The 12,962-nt window shown below is 48.0% G+C and overlaps 1 protein-coding gene across 3 annotated transcripts in view; it reads left to right on the top strand.

The window, feature by feature from the left end:
* AMBRA1 (autophagy and beclin 1 regulator 1) overlaps nt 1-12,962 on the top strand; it is a 581,139-nt gene that overhangs the window by 112,138 nt on the left and 456,039 nt on the right. The gene's annotated exons all lie outside the window — the stretch shown is intronic.

Genomic DNA, 12,962 nt, shown 5'->3' with positions numbered 1-12,962 from the left:
AAACTTCACCAAACAACTTTTGATACCAATAAACATCGACTCGACTTCATCAGCTCGTTTCCGGTCGTCGTCGAGAGCCGTTCGGCCTACCCACGCCGTGTGGCCTACACCTCATGGAAAGGACGCCATTCAAAAGTTGGGCCGAGTGTGGAGCAAAATTTCCACACAGTGACCATCACGAGGTCTGTAACCTGTGCTTATCACCAGAACACGACAAATCCAGCTGCACAGCTTGTGCATCTTTTTGATCGAAAAAGACCATTTGGATCGGAGGGCCCATCAACGCGACATGCAGAGATCTGCGCCGGAACCAGTGGATATCTTCGACGAAGGTCCATGTGTCCCGGAGGAAGATTCCGATGATCTCCAGATCGTATCCGACGCAGATGACTCCGATGACTCCATACCTTTGGGTCAACGTGTGAGTACCACTGCCCCATCCCCAGTCCAAACAGCAAAATCGAAGGCAAAGGTCAACACTCCGCCTGCGGGGCCCAGTCGAGACCGAAAAACACTTCAAAAGCCCCGCCATCGAGCCCGGCTCCGAAGAAAATAATGAAGCCTTCCGTTGGCTCCATACCGAGCAAACCGCATGTGCAGAGACCACCTGCTCCCTCGGCACAAAAACAAAAAGAAGTCCCGGTTCCAAAAGACACTCTGAGAGATAAAGCGGCTCCAAAAACAACGAAGCCTGTTTACGATACCCCGAAAACAGCTTCCACTCCGAAGCCGATACCTTCGAATCCGAAACAAACAAAGCCTGCTTCTGATCCTTCCAAGTTTACGAAACAGGCTTCGCTTAGGCTCTGAAAACAATATCTCCAGTGCCAAAATCTACGCCAAAGGACTCAACATCGGCTCCTAAGGCTAAAGACCAGCATAAAACAGGTTCGGAACCGAAAAGATCGGCGCCGAAGGCTGTACCTCAAGAAGAGGAGCTTTTCCAAACAGGTGCTTTACAAAAAAGGATCTACATTGATCCAGAAACAGGACATGTTTCCACTACACCACACAGGAAGAGGAAGTCAGATACAGTACCTGATGAAATGATGAAATGAAATGATTACGCACTTGGATAGCGCACAACTACCCGTAGGCATCTCGGCGCTTGTACGAATACCGCCGAGGAACCCTTCCTGGCCTTTCCCTGTGAGGAGCCCACTCCTGGGCACCCCCAAGGTGAAGTCAGGCATCCTCAGCGTTGTTGGGGCCGTTGTAAAGATTAAGCAAGCTATTGCCCAGAGGTGCAGAGTGGGACTCATGATTAGAATAGGCACCGAGGCGAGAACTATCAGGTCCGAGGAAATTGAGCCCAAGACCCGCCGACGTGGGAATTGAACCCTGGTCCCGGCCAGACTACTGCATCAGGGTCTGCCGCACTAACCATTGAGCAACACTTCTCTACGCCTCCAGTGCCTGTCAAGAAGAAGGACTCTGCCACGTCTCCTATGCAACCTTCTTCTCCTGTATCTCCTTCTCCTGCTCTTCCTTGAAACATTTCACCTCAAAATTCTCCTCCTCATTCTCCACAACATACACCTCCTCGGGATGTTGATGATGAGTATAGCATGGGGAGGTAGAGACCCAGATGACCCTTTTCCCTACCCAACAGATTCACCAGACTGGGAGTATCCAAACCCACAGGATGTACCAGATATTCCTGACCCACATACATATCCATCTAAAACTTCTCCTACAGAAGACAATATTGGGTTTGGACTCTATTTAATAGGGCTGCCATCTATCACAATGTCACCTTGCATTCAGATGAGGCAGAGGAAGATTTTTTACTAGACACTTTTGAACACTCCCAAAAATCTGTGCAAATACTGCCAATGATTTAAGGAGTCATTAAACATGCACCAGAAGTGTTTAAAGATCCTGTAAGAGCTAGAATTATAAACCCAAGGATAGAATTATAAACCCAAGGATAGAGAAAAAGTACAGAGCACCTCCTGGGGCTCCTGCCTACATTAAAGGACAGCTGCCCTTAGACTCCCTAGTAGTTTCAAACGCTAGGAAAAGAGCAAATTCCCAAATATCAAGTGAAGCACCACCTCCTGATAAAGAATCAAAGATCATAGATGCTTCAGGAAAAGGAATAGCTGCCCAAGCTAGCAATACATGGCGTATCGCTAACACACAGGCCCTCCTCGCAAGATACAACAGGGCTCACTATGATCAGTTAGACAAGCTCTTACAACATCTACCTGACAAAGATAAGGCACAAGCAGATGACCTCATACAAGAGGGTAAGCTTATATCAAATGCCTCCATTAAATGCGCACTAGATGTAGCAGACACTGCATCCAGAGCAACAAACACCAGTGTCCTTCTTAGACGTCACGCGTGGCTACGCATTTCAGGATTTAAGCAAGAGGTGCAAAGAACCATCTTAAATCAGCCATTCAACCAACAACAATTGTTTGGTCCAGAGGTAGACACAACACTTGAAAAAATGAAAAAAGACACTGACACAGCCAAGTCTATGGGAGCTTTACAATCCACCCAAGCAACAGGCTCCTTTCGTCGCTCCTTTTACAGAGGAGGCTCCAAACAAGCTGGAGCAGACAATTCAGCTTCCTTTAAAACAAATACACAAACATCCTCTAATAAAGGATATTTTAGAGGAGGCTACAGAGGCAACAACAACAAGGGAAGAGGTCGAGGAAATAACAATAATCGAACCTCTCCCAACACAAAACAGTGACTTTCTTCTGCTCCCCGAACAGCATTCCACTCCTGTAGGGGGCAGACTAACACAGTTCCTACCTGTCTGGAATTCCATCACAACAGACAAGTGGGTAAGACAAATTATCCAGTATGGTTACTGTCTAGAGCTTACAGATTCCCCTCCACACATACCACCCAGACAGCGTCCAATGTCCACAGAACATCCAACGCTGCTCCAACAAGAGGTTCTCTCATTGCTGCAAAAAGATGCAATAGAGCTAGTTCCGTTAAAACATCAAGGAACAGGGGTTTACTCTCTATTTCTTAATACCCAAAAAGGACAGAACACTAAGATCAATTCTAGACCTAAGGCCTCTCAACCTGTATATACTATCAGATCATTTTCACATAATCACTTTACAACAAGTGCTCCCAGTGTTGCAGCAAGGCGATTTCCTAACCACTCTGACTTCAAGGACGCTACTTCCACATTCCCATACATCCTTCTCACAGGAAGTATCTCAGATTCGTACTAGGACAACACTATCAGTTCAAAGTCCTTCCATTCAGGGTCACAACTGCACCACAAGTGTTTACAAAGTGCCTAGCAGTAGTAGCAGCACATCTCAGAAGACAACATATCCACGTCCCCCCATACTTACACGATTGGCTCATAAAAGCCAAGTCATTCAATCAGTGTGTCCAACACACATCTCAAACAATTCAAACACTGCACAACTTGGGGTTTACAATCAACTACACCAAGCCACATCTCCAGCCCTCTCATATACATCAATATCTAGGGGCTACCATAAACACCAATACAGCTCTAGCTTATCCCAGTCCAGCCAGGATACAGAGCATTCAAGCCTTAGTCACAAAGTTTCAAAACCAACATTCTCTCCCAGCCAGAGTGTTCATGCAACTCATAGGCATGATGGCATCTTTATTGTACCATATGCAAGACTGCAAATACGCCCATTGCAGGAATGTCTAGCACATCAGTGGAATCAGGCACAAGGACAACTAACAGACCTGGTGTTGGTGGACAGCCGCACACATCGCTCTCTGCGGTGGTGGAACACCAAAAACTTGTCCAAAAGGCGGCCGTTCCTGGAGCCAGTTCCACAGATAGTACTGACAACAGACGCATCCCTGACAGGATGGGGGAACACATCTGCTCCACCACACAACTCAGGGAAGATGGACCGCTCAACAAAGGTTGCTTCACATCAATCACCTAGAGTTGCTGGCAATTTTCCTAGCACTACAGACCTTCCAAGTGCACATACGGAACAAAGCTGTCTTGATCTGGACGGACAACACGACAGCCATATACTACATACAAAAACAAGGGGGCACACATTCCCTGCAACTGTCCCAGCTCACACAGAACATTTGGAGATGGGCCATTCCACAAAAGATATATCTGGTTGCAGAACACCTTCCAGGAATTCACAATCAGATTGCCGATCTGTTAAGTCGACAGACGCAACAGATTCACAAATGGGATCTACATCTGCAAGTTCTTCATCCATTCTTTCACAAGTGGGGTCATCCAGACATAGACCTGTTTGCCACACACAAACGCAAAATGCCCAACCTTCGCCACCAGGTTTCCACACCCGGCGTCCAAGGGCAATGCGATATGGATGAACTGGTCAGGCAGATTTGTTTACGCTTTTCCGCCAATCCCACGAACAGCTCTACTGGTACGCAAGCTCAGACAACAGTCTCTCAAACTGATCCTGGTAGCTCCCACATGGGCACGCCAACCGTGGTTCACCACACTGCTGGAACTTTCTCTAGTTCCACACCAAAAACTGTCTCTGACACCATCCATGCTGACGCAGAACCATGGAGACATCAGGCATCCAGGTCCAAGTCAACTGAATCTGGCGATCTGGCTCCTGAAGTCTTAGAATTTGGTTACCTTAACCTCTCACCAGACTGTATGAATATCATTAAAGAAGCCAGAAGACCTACTACTAGAGCTTGCTATGCTGCTGAATGGAAAAGATTTGCCATTTACTGCACGAATAATCAAATTGATCCTTCCATCCAAAATATTATCTGTTACCTTCTCCATTTACAGAGATGTAATCTGGCATATTCATCTATACGATTACATCTTGAAGCCATTGCGGCATACCTACAAAACAGACAGCATATGTCGTTGTTTACAGTACCAGCAATAAAAGCTTTTATGGAAGGATTAAAAAGAATTATTCCTCCTAGGTTACCACCCTCTCAAATGTGGAACCTAAACATTGTTCTTACCAGGCTCATGAGACCCCCTTTTGAACCTTTACACAAATGTGATCTGCAGTTTCTCACATGGAAAACATCTTTCCTCATTGCCATTACCTCTCTTAAAAGAGTTAGTGAGATTCAAGCTTTTACTATACAAGAACCATTCTTACAATTACACCGTAACAAGGTGCTTCTAAGAACTAATCCTAAATTCCTTCCTAAAGTAATTACTCCTTTTCATCTAAACCAATCTGTAGAGTTACCTGTGTTTTTTCAAAACCCAGACTCTGCAGACTCTGCAGCAGAAAGAGCTCTACACACACTAGATGTCAAAAGAGCTCTTCTCTATTACATTGATAGGACCTAATCCTTTCGCAAAACAAAGCAACTATTTGTAGCTTTCTCTCCATCCCATAAAGGCAACCCCATTTCTAAATCAGGATATGCAAGGTGGATTGTTAAATGTATACAAATATGCTATCACAAAGCAAAACGCACATTAGCAGTTCCTCCTAGAGTGCACTCCACACGTAAACTAGGAGCCTCCATGGCTTTCTTAGGGAACATTCTCTTAGAAGACATCTGCAAGGCAGCAACAAGGTCTACAACACACACCTTCACTAAACACTATTGTGTTGCTGTGCAAGCCAAGCAGCAAGCTGCAGTAGGCCAAGCTGTCCTCAAAACTCTATTTCAAACTACTGCAATGGATACAGGTGACCACCCCTAGTGGAGACACCTCTGCAAAATCTATGCAAAGTGTAGAATCTGCAGCTCAATTGCCTCGAACGGAAAATGCTACTTACCAGTATGCATCTGTTCTTGGCATGTAGAGTTGCAGATTTCTACAAGCCCTCTCCGGGACCTGTATCTGTTCCAGTTTTATCTTAATTAGATATACATGCATGGACATCACTTCTTTCTCCCTACTAACTCCATCATTTACCATCATGGCAAAAAACAATCTAAGGATGGAGCCGATGCCCATGCACACTATCGTCCAAGGAAGGAGTCACCTAGCTCGTGACTACAAAGACTTCTCCCAAGGCGACAACAACATGCAATCATCCGAGCCCAACACCAGGTGGCGATCTAATGCAAAGTGTAGAAATCTGCAGCTCTACATGCCAAGAACAGATGCATACTGGTAAGTAGCATTTTCCTTTCTGACAATGGAATCTACGCTGGCTTCGTTTATGCAAGCGATTGATCAACAACCTGTTTGAAATTGGGTCGTGTGTAGTAGTACCTCAGGTACTGCTCTACCTGGGGTGGACGTAACAACAAAGATGGGCCTGTTCGGGACTGCAGGAAAATGACCACCACATGCTCGGAGAAAGCATGTTATTATTTCTTTTTTGTTTTTGAATAACAAAATCCATCTTTGAAAATGAAAAGCTTTCCTATGCGGGGGCAGTCTGCACCACCTGCTCAGAGAAGGTTTTGTGCTTTCAATGCCGATACAATGATGACAGTTCAGCTAAAGACAAACGGGTCTCCGTCTGTCTCCAAGTATGGCGGACTCTTTCACCAGGCCGTTCAGCTGAAGTCAAAGATCTCTGCCCGCTTCCAAGTATGGCGGACTCTTGAAACATGCAGATCAGCTCAAGACAAACCGGTCTCTGCCTGCCTCCAAGTATGGCGGACTCTTTCACCAGGCAGTTCAGCTGAAGACAAACGGCTCTCCGTCTGCCGCCAAGTATGGCGGACTCTTTCACCAGGCAGTTCAGATGAAGTCCAAGATCTCCGCCTGCTTTCAAGTATGGCGGACAGTCTTCCCTCAGGCCAGCTTACCACATCCCTCTACTACCCTGACAGGTCGATGGACCAGCCTCCATACTCTAGATGATGACCTGGGTGTGAATTTTTTTCATTTGTTTTTGTTTTTGTTTTTTTAGAACAAGACTTTTTAAAACCAATGGCTCACTGTTAGCCATTCCACAAGTTCCAACTGCTATCTTCTAGTGCCATCTTCCCCCTCCTTAGCCTGAGAGGAGGAAGCGAGGCACCGAGTGACTGTATAGGGCCCCCGCACCACAGAACCATTGTCGCAAATTGGCTTCTCAATAATCAGTTAAAATGGGCCAAAATCAGTCATATCAAGTTAATTGAGTTTATTAATTTTTTAATTAAAACAAAAAGGACATAGCGATCATGTTTGCACATACTCTTGTTTTCAAACCAGAAATCAAAATGTGTTTTGCTAAGAAACAGGAAAGTGAAATATCCAGATCTATTCATAAAAGCAGATTGGCAGTCTGCTTTCTCCATAAAATCAATCACAAATACATTTAAAAAAAACTTATGTTCCTGGGTTTCACTGTGATGTTGAGTAAACCACAAACTAAACCATAATGATGATAGTCATTCTAACAACAAATAATGTACATACTAGTCACAAGCTGTTCTGTGAAAAAGTTTAGCACCCTATTCAGCATAGTATGAAAGGAATTCTATTTATAGAATTTATAAAGCGATCGGTCACCAACTGGTATACTGGTAGTAGCCGCTAAACAGTTAGAAATCCAAAAGCACAGGGGGAGCAGAGGCCACAGGTCAGGAAAATAATCAGAATTAATGCATCATGTAGTTGATAACAGAACCTAGACTCTGAGTTACTTAGGAAAGAGCCAAGCCTCAAAGGCTTTCCTGAACTGCAAAAGATCAGTTAACAGGGAGTGGGTTCCATAACTTGTCTGCACTGACCATAAAAGTCCGGCCACCTTGCCTGGATTTCCTGAACTTGGTCACACATGACAGATTGGTTGACGAAGACCGAAAAGGTCTACCAGGAATGTATCTTTTCAGCCTCTTTTGCAAGGGAGCCGGGCCCAGCCTCTAAAGAGCTTTGAACACGGTACAGTGATTTGAACAAAATTCTTTGCTTGAGCAGTAGCCAATGGTAGATCCTTTAGTGCCAAGGAGGCAGAGGCTCCCCTAAATGTATTCAAGGCAAGTTTGGCTGCTGTGATCTGGACTCTTGACAGACTATTTATTTATTTATTTTATTTATTCAAAGTTTTATATAGCGCGAACAAGATCCTTACAGATATCAGAGCGCTTCACAAAGACAGGGTAAGGGCAGTAGGAGTGAACAGAGATAAAGGGAAGAGTATGGTAGTCAATAACATGGTGGGATAATAGTAGCATACATAAAACATATCAATATAAAATCAGGTAAACAAGTAATATAAGACGGTACAAGTCATTGATCCCACTATAGAGGTGCACCTTGGGTGTGTGGATGGCTTATACCACAGTCTTAGTGAAGCGAGAGCACTGAGTGGGGGCATCTGGAGAGTGAATCAACGTGTGTCATATATTGGTAGTGACAACATCAAGTTAGAGGTAAGGTGCCAGAGGACAAGGTGAACAGTGATAGAAAGCAATGCAGAGTCTCTGATACAGTACCACTCATGTTACAGTACCACTATGTAATAGATACTCTGGTGCACCCAACAAAAGAGCACTGCTGTAGTACAGGCGACTAAGAATACCACTATGAACTTCTAATGCTCCGGCGGAAAGGGGTAGCACGGCAATATCTTCCGCAGAGCTCTAAAGAGTGAGAACAAAAGTGGTGGCTGAGGTTGACTTCCTCTAACAGACAGTCCTCCACTCTGCCTTAGATCTCCCCCGGCAGGACACAGTGAAAGATTATTCACTAAAAATGTGCAGAACAATTAAAATCAGCAATGAACGTGAGTTGCGCTTGTGAATTCCGTCTATGCAGTTAAAAACAACTAAACATTAAATTGTCTGAATTTTTGTCTTGAGGTCATCTGTTCACATTTGTAATAAAGAAGGTATCTTGGAGACAGCTTCACATTAAATAAAGGGCTGATTTTTATGGAGCAAAGTACCTTAGGTTGGCTGTATTTAGTCGCACCAAGACTTGGGTAGCGGCATATGGTCAGACATTGCTTTGTCCTGAAAAGCACGACAAGGGTATAATTATATTATATAACGAGACCTGCTTTGATAGAAATATATGGCAGATCTGTCCTACTGCCTAAAATGGGGGCGATTTCTGACCTAATGCACAGCGTCTCTATCAAATGATGTGGTGTTCTGAGAAATGCTGTGAAGAGCTGCGTAGACCACGTGTAGGAAAATAAGTATGTGTGCTTATTATTTTTCTATCTTGTACTTTAGTATCTGAAAAAATGGGAAATTCATTTGGGATATCATTTGTATTGTATATGAATGAGACGTTGATCTCAGGAGGCTTATAGGCCTTTTTTTGGCTGCAACATTGGGAGGTTACCTATCAAATGTGTGTCTAGTTTGTCCTTTATAGTGCTTTGGATTGAGTATGTTCAGATGAAATTCTAGATGGATGTCAGTTAACTCTTTAGTTACCATGTGGCCTGACTCACACACTCATACATATACCCTAATTATTGTATGCTTTTTGCAGAAGAGTATTGTGTGGAATTAAAAAAAATGTATGCTTGTCCTATGGGCGGGATGCTTCAGTAATCTCTTCGTTCAACTTAGAAAGAAAAAAACTTGTCACTGTTGACACCATGAAGTGAATTAGCAAATTCATCTTATTAAAACTCCGATAAGGTAATGGTTTGCAGCGACCCTTGACCCTGTCACCAGGCAGGTTGCTCCCTTCGCCACCACACAGCCCTCCTGTGTGCCCGCTGCTGCCGCTCGCATTGGTCTGTGCCCGCTTCTGGTGTTGCGTTGCTCTGTCTCCCAGTTGCCTTGTTACTCATTTTGTACCATTGTCACGCCCCCACCCGCCTGGGACTGTGGTGTCTGATTGTCTGACTATATTTGGCTTTCTGATTGTACTTTGTTTTGTTTTTCTCCCCACTGTGCCCCCGCTTCTCCTTCTGTAGCACCCGCCTGCTCCCCCCCTTCGCTGTGTTCCCACCGCTGCGTCCCCTGCGGCCCCGCCCCCCTGGTCTCCCATTCGCTGCCCCGCTCCCAGCTGCTCCTCCCTTCCTCACCCCCTCATATGGAGGCCGCGCAGTAGTAAGGAGAGCGGCCCTTGACCCTGTCACCAGGCAGGTCGCTTCCCTCGCCATCACAGCCCTCCAGTGTGTGCCCCCTGCTGCCGCTCGCATTGGTCTGTGCCCGCTTCTGGTGTCGCCTTGCTCTGTCTCCCAGCTGCCTTGTTGCTGTGTTACTCATTTTGTGCCCTTCTCTCGCCCCCTCCCGCCTGGGACTGTGGTGTCTGATTGTCTGACTGTATTTTGCTCTCTGATTGTACATTGTTTTGTTTTCCTCCCCACTGTGCCCCCCGCTTTGCCTTCTGTAGCACCCTCCCGCTCCTTCCTTCGCTGTGTTCCCGCCGCTGCCTCCCCGCCCCCCTGATCTCCCATCTGCTGCCCCGCCTCCCAGCTGCTCCTCCCTCCCTCATCCCCTGATATGGAGGCCGCGTACAGCGGGCTCGCCGTCGCGCCTGGACCGCGCCCAGCGCTAGGACTCCTAGCCCCCGCACACACCACAACGCCCGCCTCTGCTACGACTCCGGCACCCTCCACACACTCAACACCGGGCAATCACTCACCTGCTGCCTGGCCGCCCGAAGCGCACCCAAGGACCCTTCTCCTGCCGGAACTGCAGCTTCACCAGCATCAGGCCCGCCAACCCGCCCAACGAGAAACCCTACCTCCTCAGATGCATCCTGCTCAACACCCGCTCCGCTCACAAACATGCCGTCGAACTCTGGGACCTACTCGACACTAACACCCCAGACGTCGCCTTCCTGACGGAGACCTGACTGACCCCCTCCTCGGTACCTGACATCGCCATAGCCATCCCGGAAGGCTACAAGATCACCCGCAAGGACCGCGCCAACGGAATAGGACCCTCAACACCGCCGAACACCTGCACTTCCAGATCCACACCGACCCCAACACCACCCTCAGAGGCACCCTCATCTACCGACCCCCCCAGACCCCGACCGCAGTTCAGCGACTCCATCACCGACTTCATCAGCACACATGCCCTCGCCTCCACAGACTACATCTTCCTCATGAACCTGAACTTTCACCTCGAGACCAACGACGCCGCCAACTCCTCCACCCTGATCGGCAACCTCGGACGCAGACAACTCGTCACAACACCCACTCACTCCTTTGGCCACACTCTTGACCCCATCTTCTAAGCGAGCACTCACGTCTTCTTCGACCGCACCACCAAACTCCACTGGACCGACCACCGATGCATCCACTTCACCTTCCAGAAACCCACCACACACCACACCGTGCAGATGCCTTGCTGCAGCTGGGGCAAGATCACCGAGGGCCAGCTTACCGCCACCCTCACCCAGAGCCCACCCGCGGACCCGAACGACCCCACCGGCCCCCGACTCTGCAGCCTGCAGCCAATGGGTCAACGACTGCGCCAACACCCTCGCCGCGCTCAAGAAGCCCCCCAACACCCACACCAGCAAGAGAGCCAGCTGGTTCACTGAAGACCTCCAGGCTTCGAAGCGAACCTGCTGACAACTAGAAAAAAACTGCACCCGCAAAAGAACTCCAGAAGCTACTCAGCCCACAGAAACGCCACCCGCCAACTCTGCCAAAAGGACCGTCTTCAGAGACCGCATAGACAACAACACACACAACAGCAAAGAGCTCTTCAACATCGTGAAGGAACTCTCCAACCCCAGCTCCAACACCAACGACATCCCACCGTCACAAGACCTGTGCGACTCGCTGGCCACCTTCTTCCATCGCAAGATCGCAGACATCCACGACCGCTTCAACGCCGTCACCACTCTAGCAACCACCGACACCCCGCTCCCACGACCACCACCCCCACTAACCGCCTGCTCGCCTGGACCAACAACGACAACACCATCAAGATCATGAACACCGTCCACTCCGGATCCCTGGAAAATGCCTGCCCACACCACATCTTCAACAAAGCCAGCAGCATCATCGCACCCCACCTTCGGAAAACCATCAACATCTCCTTCGAGACAGCGACCTTGCCAGAGAGCTGGAAGCACGCAGAGATCAACGCCCTACTAATGAAACCCAAGGCAGACCCCAAGGACCTCAAGAACTACCGGCCCATCTCCCTGCTCCCGTTCCCGGCGAAGGTCATCGAAAAGGCCGTCAACAAACAACTGACCAACTTCCTCGAAGAGGACAACATCCTGGATCTGTCCCAGTCCGGGTTCCGCAGCAACCACAGCACCAAAACTGCCCTCATCGCCGCCACCGACGACATCCGGATCCTGCTCAACAACGGAGAAACCGCGGTCCTCATCCTCCTGGACCTATCAGCCGCGTTCGACACAGTCTGCCACCGCACACTAAGAGCACGCCTCCACGACGCCGGAATCCAAGAGAAGGCCCTGGACTGGACCACCTCCTTCCTCTCCGGGAGAACCCAGAGCATCCGCCTGCCCCCCTTCCGCTCCGAAGCCACCGAGGACATCTGCGGCGTATCCCAAGGCTCATCCCTCAGCCCAACGCTGTTCAACATCTACATGGTACCACTCGCCCACGTCGCCCAACAGCACGACCTAAACATTATCTCCTACGCCAATGACACCAAGCTGATCCTCTCGCTCACCAAGGACTGCCACACCACCAAAACCAACCTCCACGAAGGGATGAAGGCCATCGCCGACTGGATGAAGAACAGCCGTCTGAAGCTGATCTCGGCCTGGGAATACTCCTGGTGGCTGACTGCACTAGGAGCACCCCCTACACCCACCGACCACGCATAAAAACCTGGGGATCATCTGCGACTCCACACACTCCATGACAAAGCAGGTCAATGCAGTCTCCTCCTCCTGCTTCACCACAAACAGTAGCAGCTCTTTATACACTGGACGTAAAAAGAGCACTTCTTGACTATATTGACAGAACAAAACCTTTTCACAAAACAAAACAACTTTTTGTATCCTTCTCACCACCACATAAAGGCAATCCCATATCAAAGTCTGGAATTGCAAGGTGGATTGTCAAATGTATACAAATTTGCTATCAAAATGCATAACAAACACAATCTATTCCCCCTAAAGCCCACTCTACCCGAAAAATAGGGGCTTCCAAGGC

Source organism: Lissotriton helveticus, chromosome 3_2, assembly GCF_964261635.1.
Source record: "Lissotriton helveticus chromosome 3_2, aLisHel1.1, whole genome shotgun sequence".
NCBI classification, from domain to species: domain Eukaryota; kingdom Metazoa; phylum Chordata; class Amphibia; order Caudata; family Salamandridae; genus Lissotriton; species Lissotriton helveticus.
Note: the sequence above shows the minus strand (reverse complement) of the source record. Positions and strands in the feature narration are given on the sequence as shown.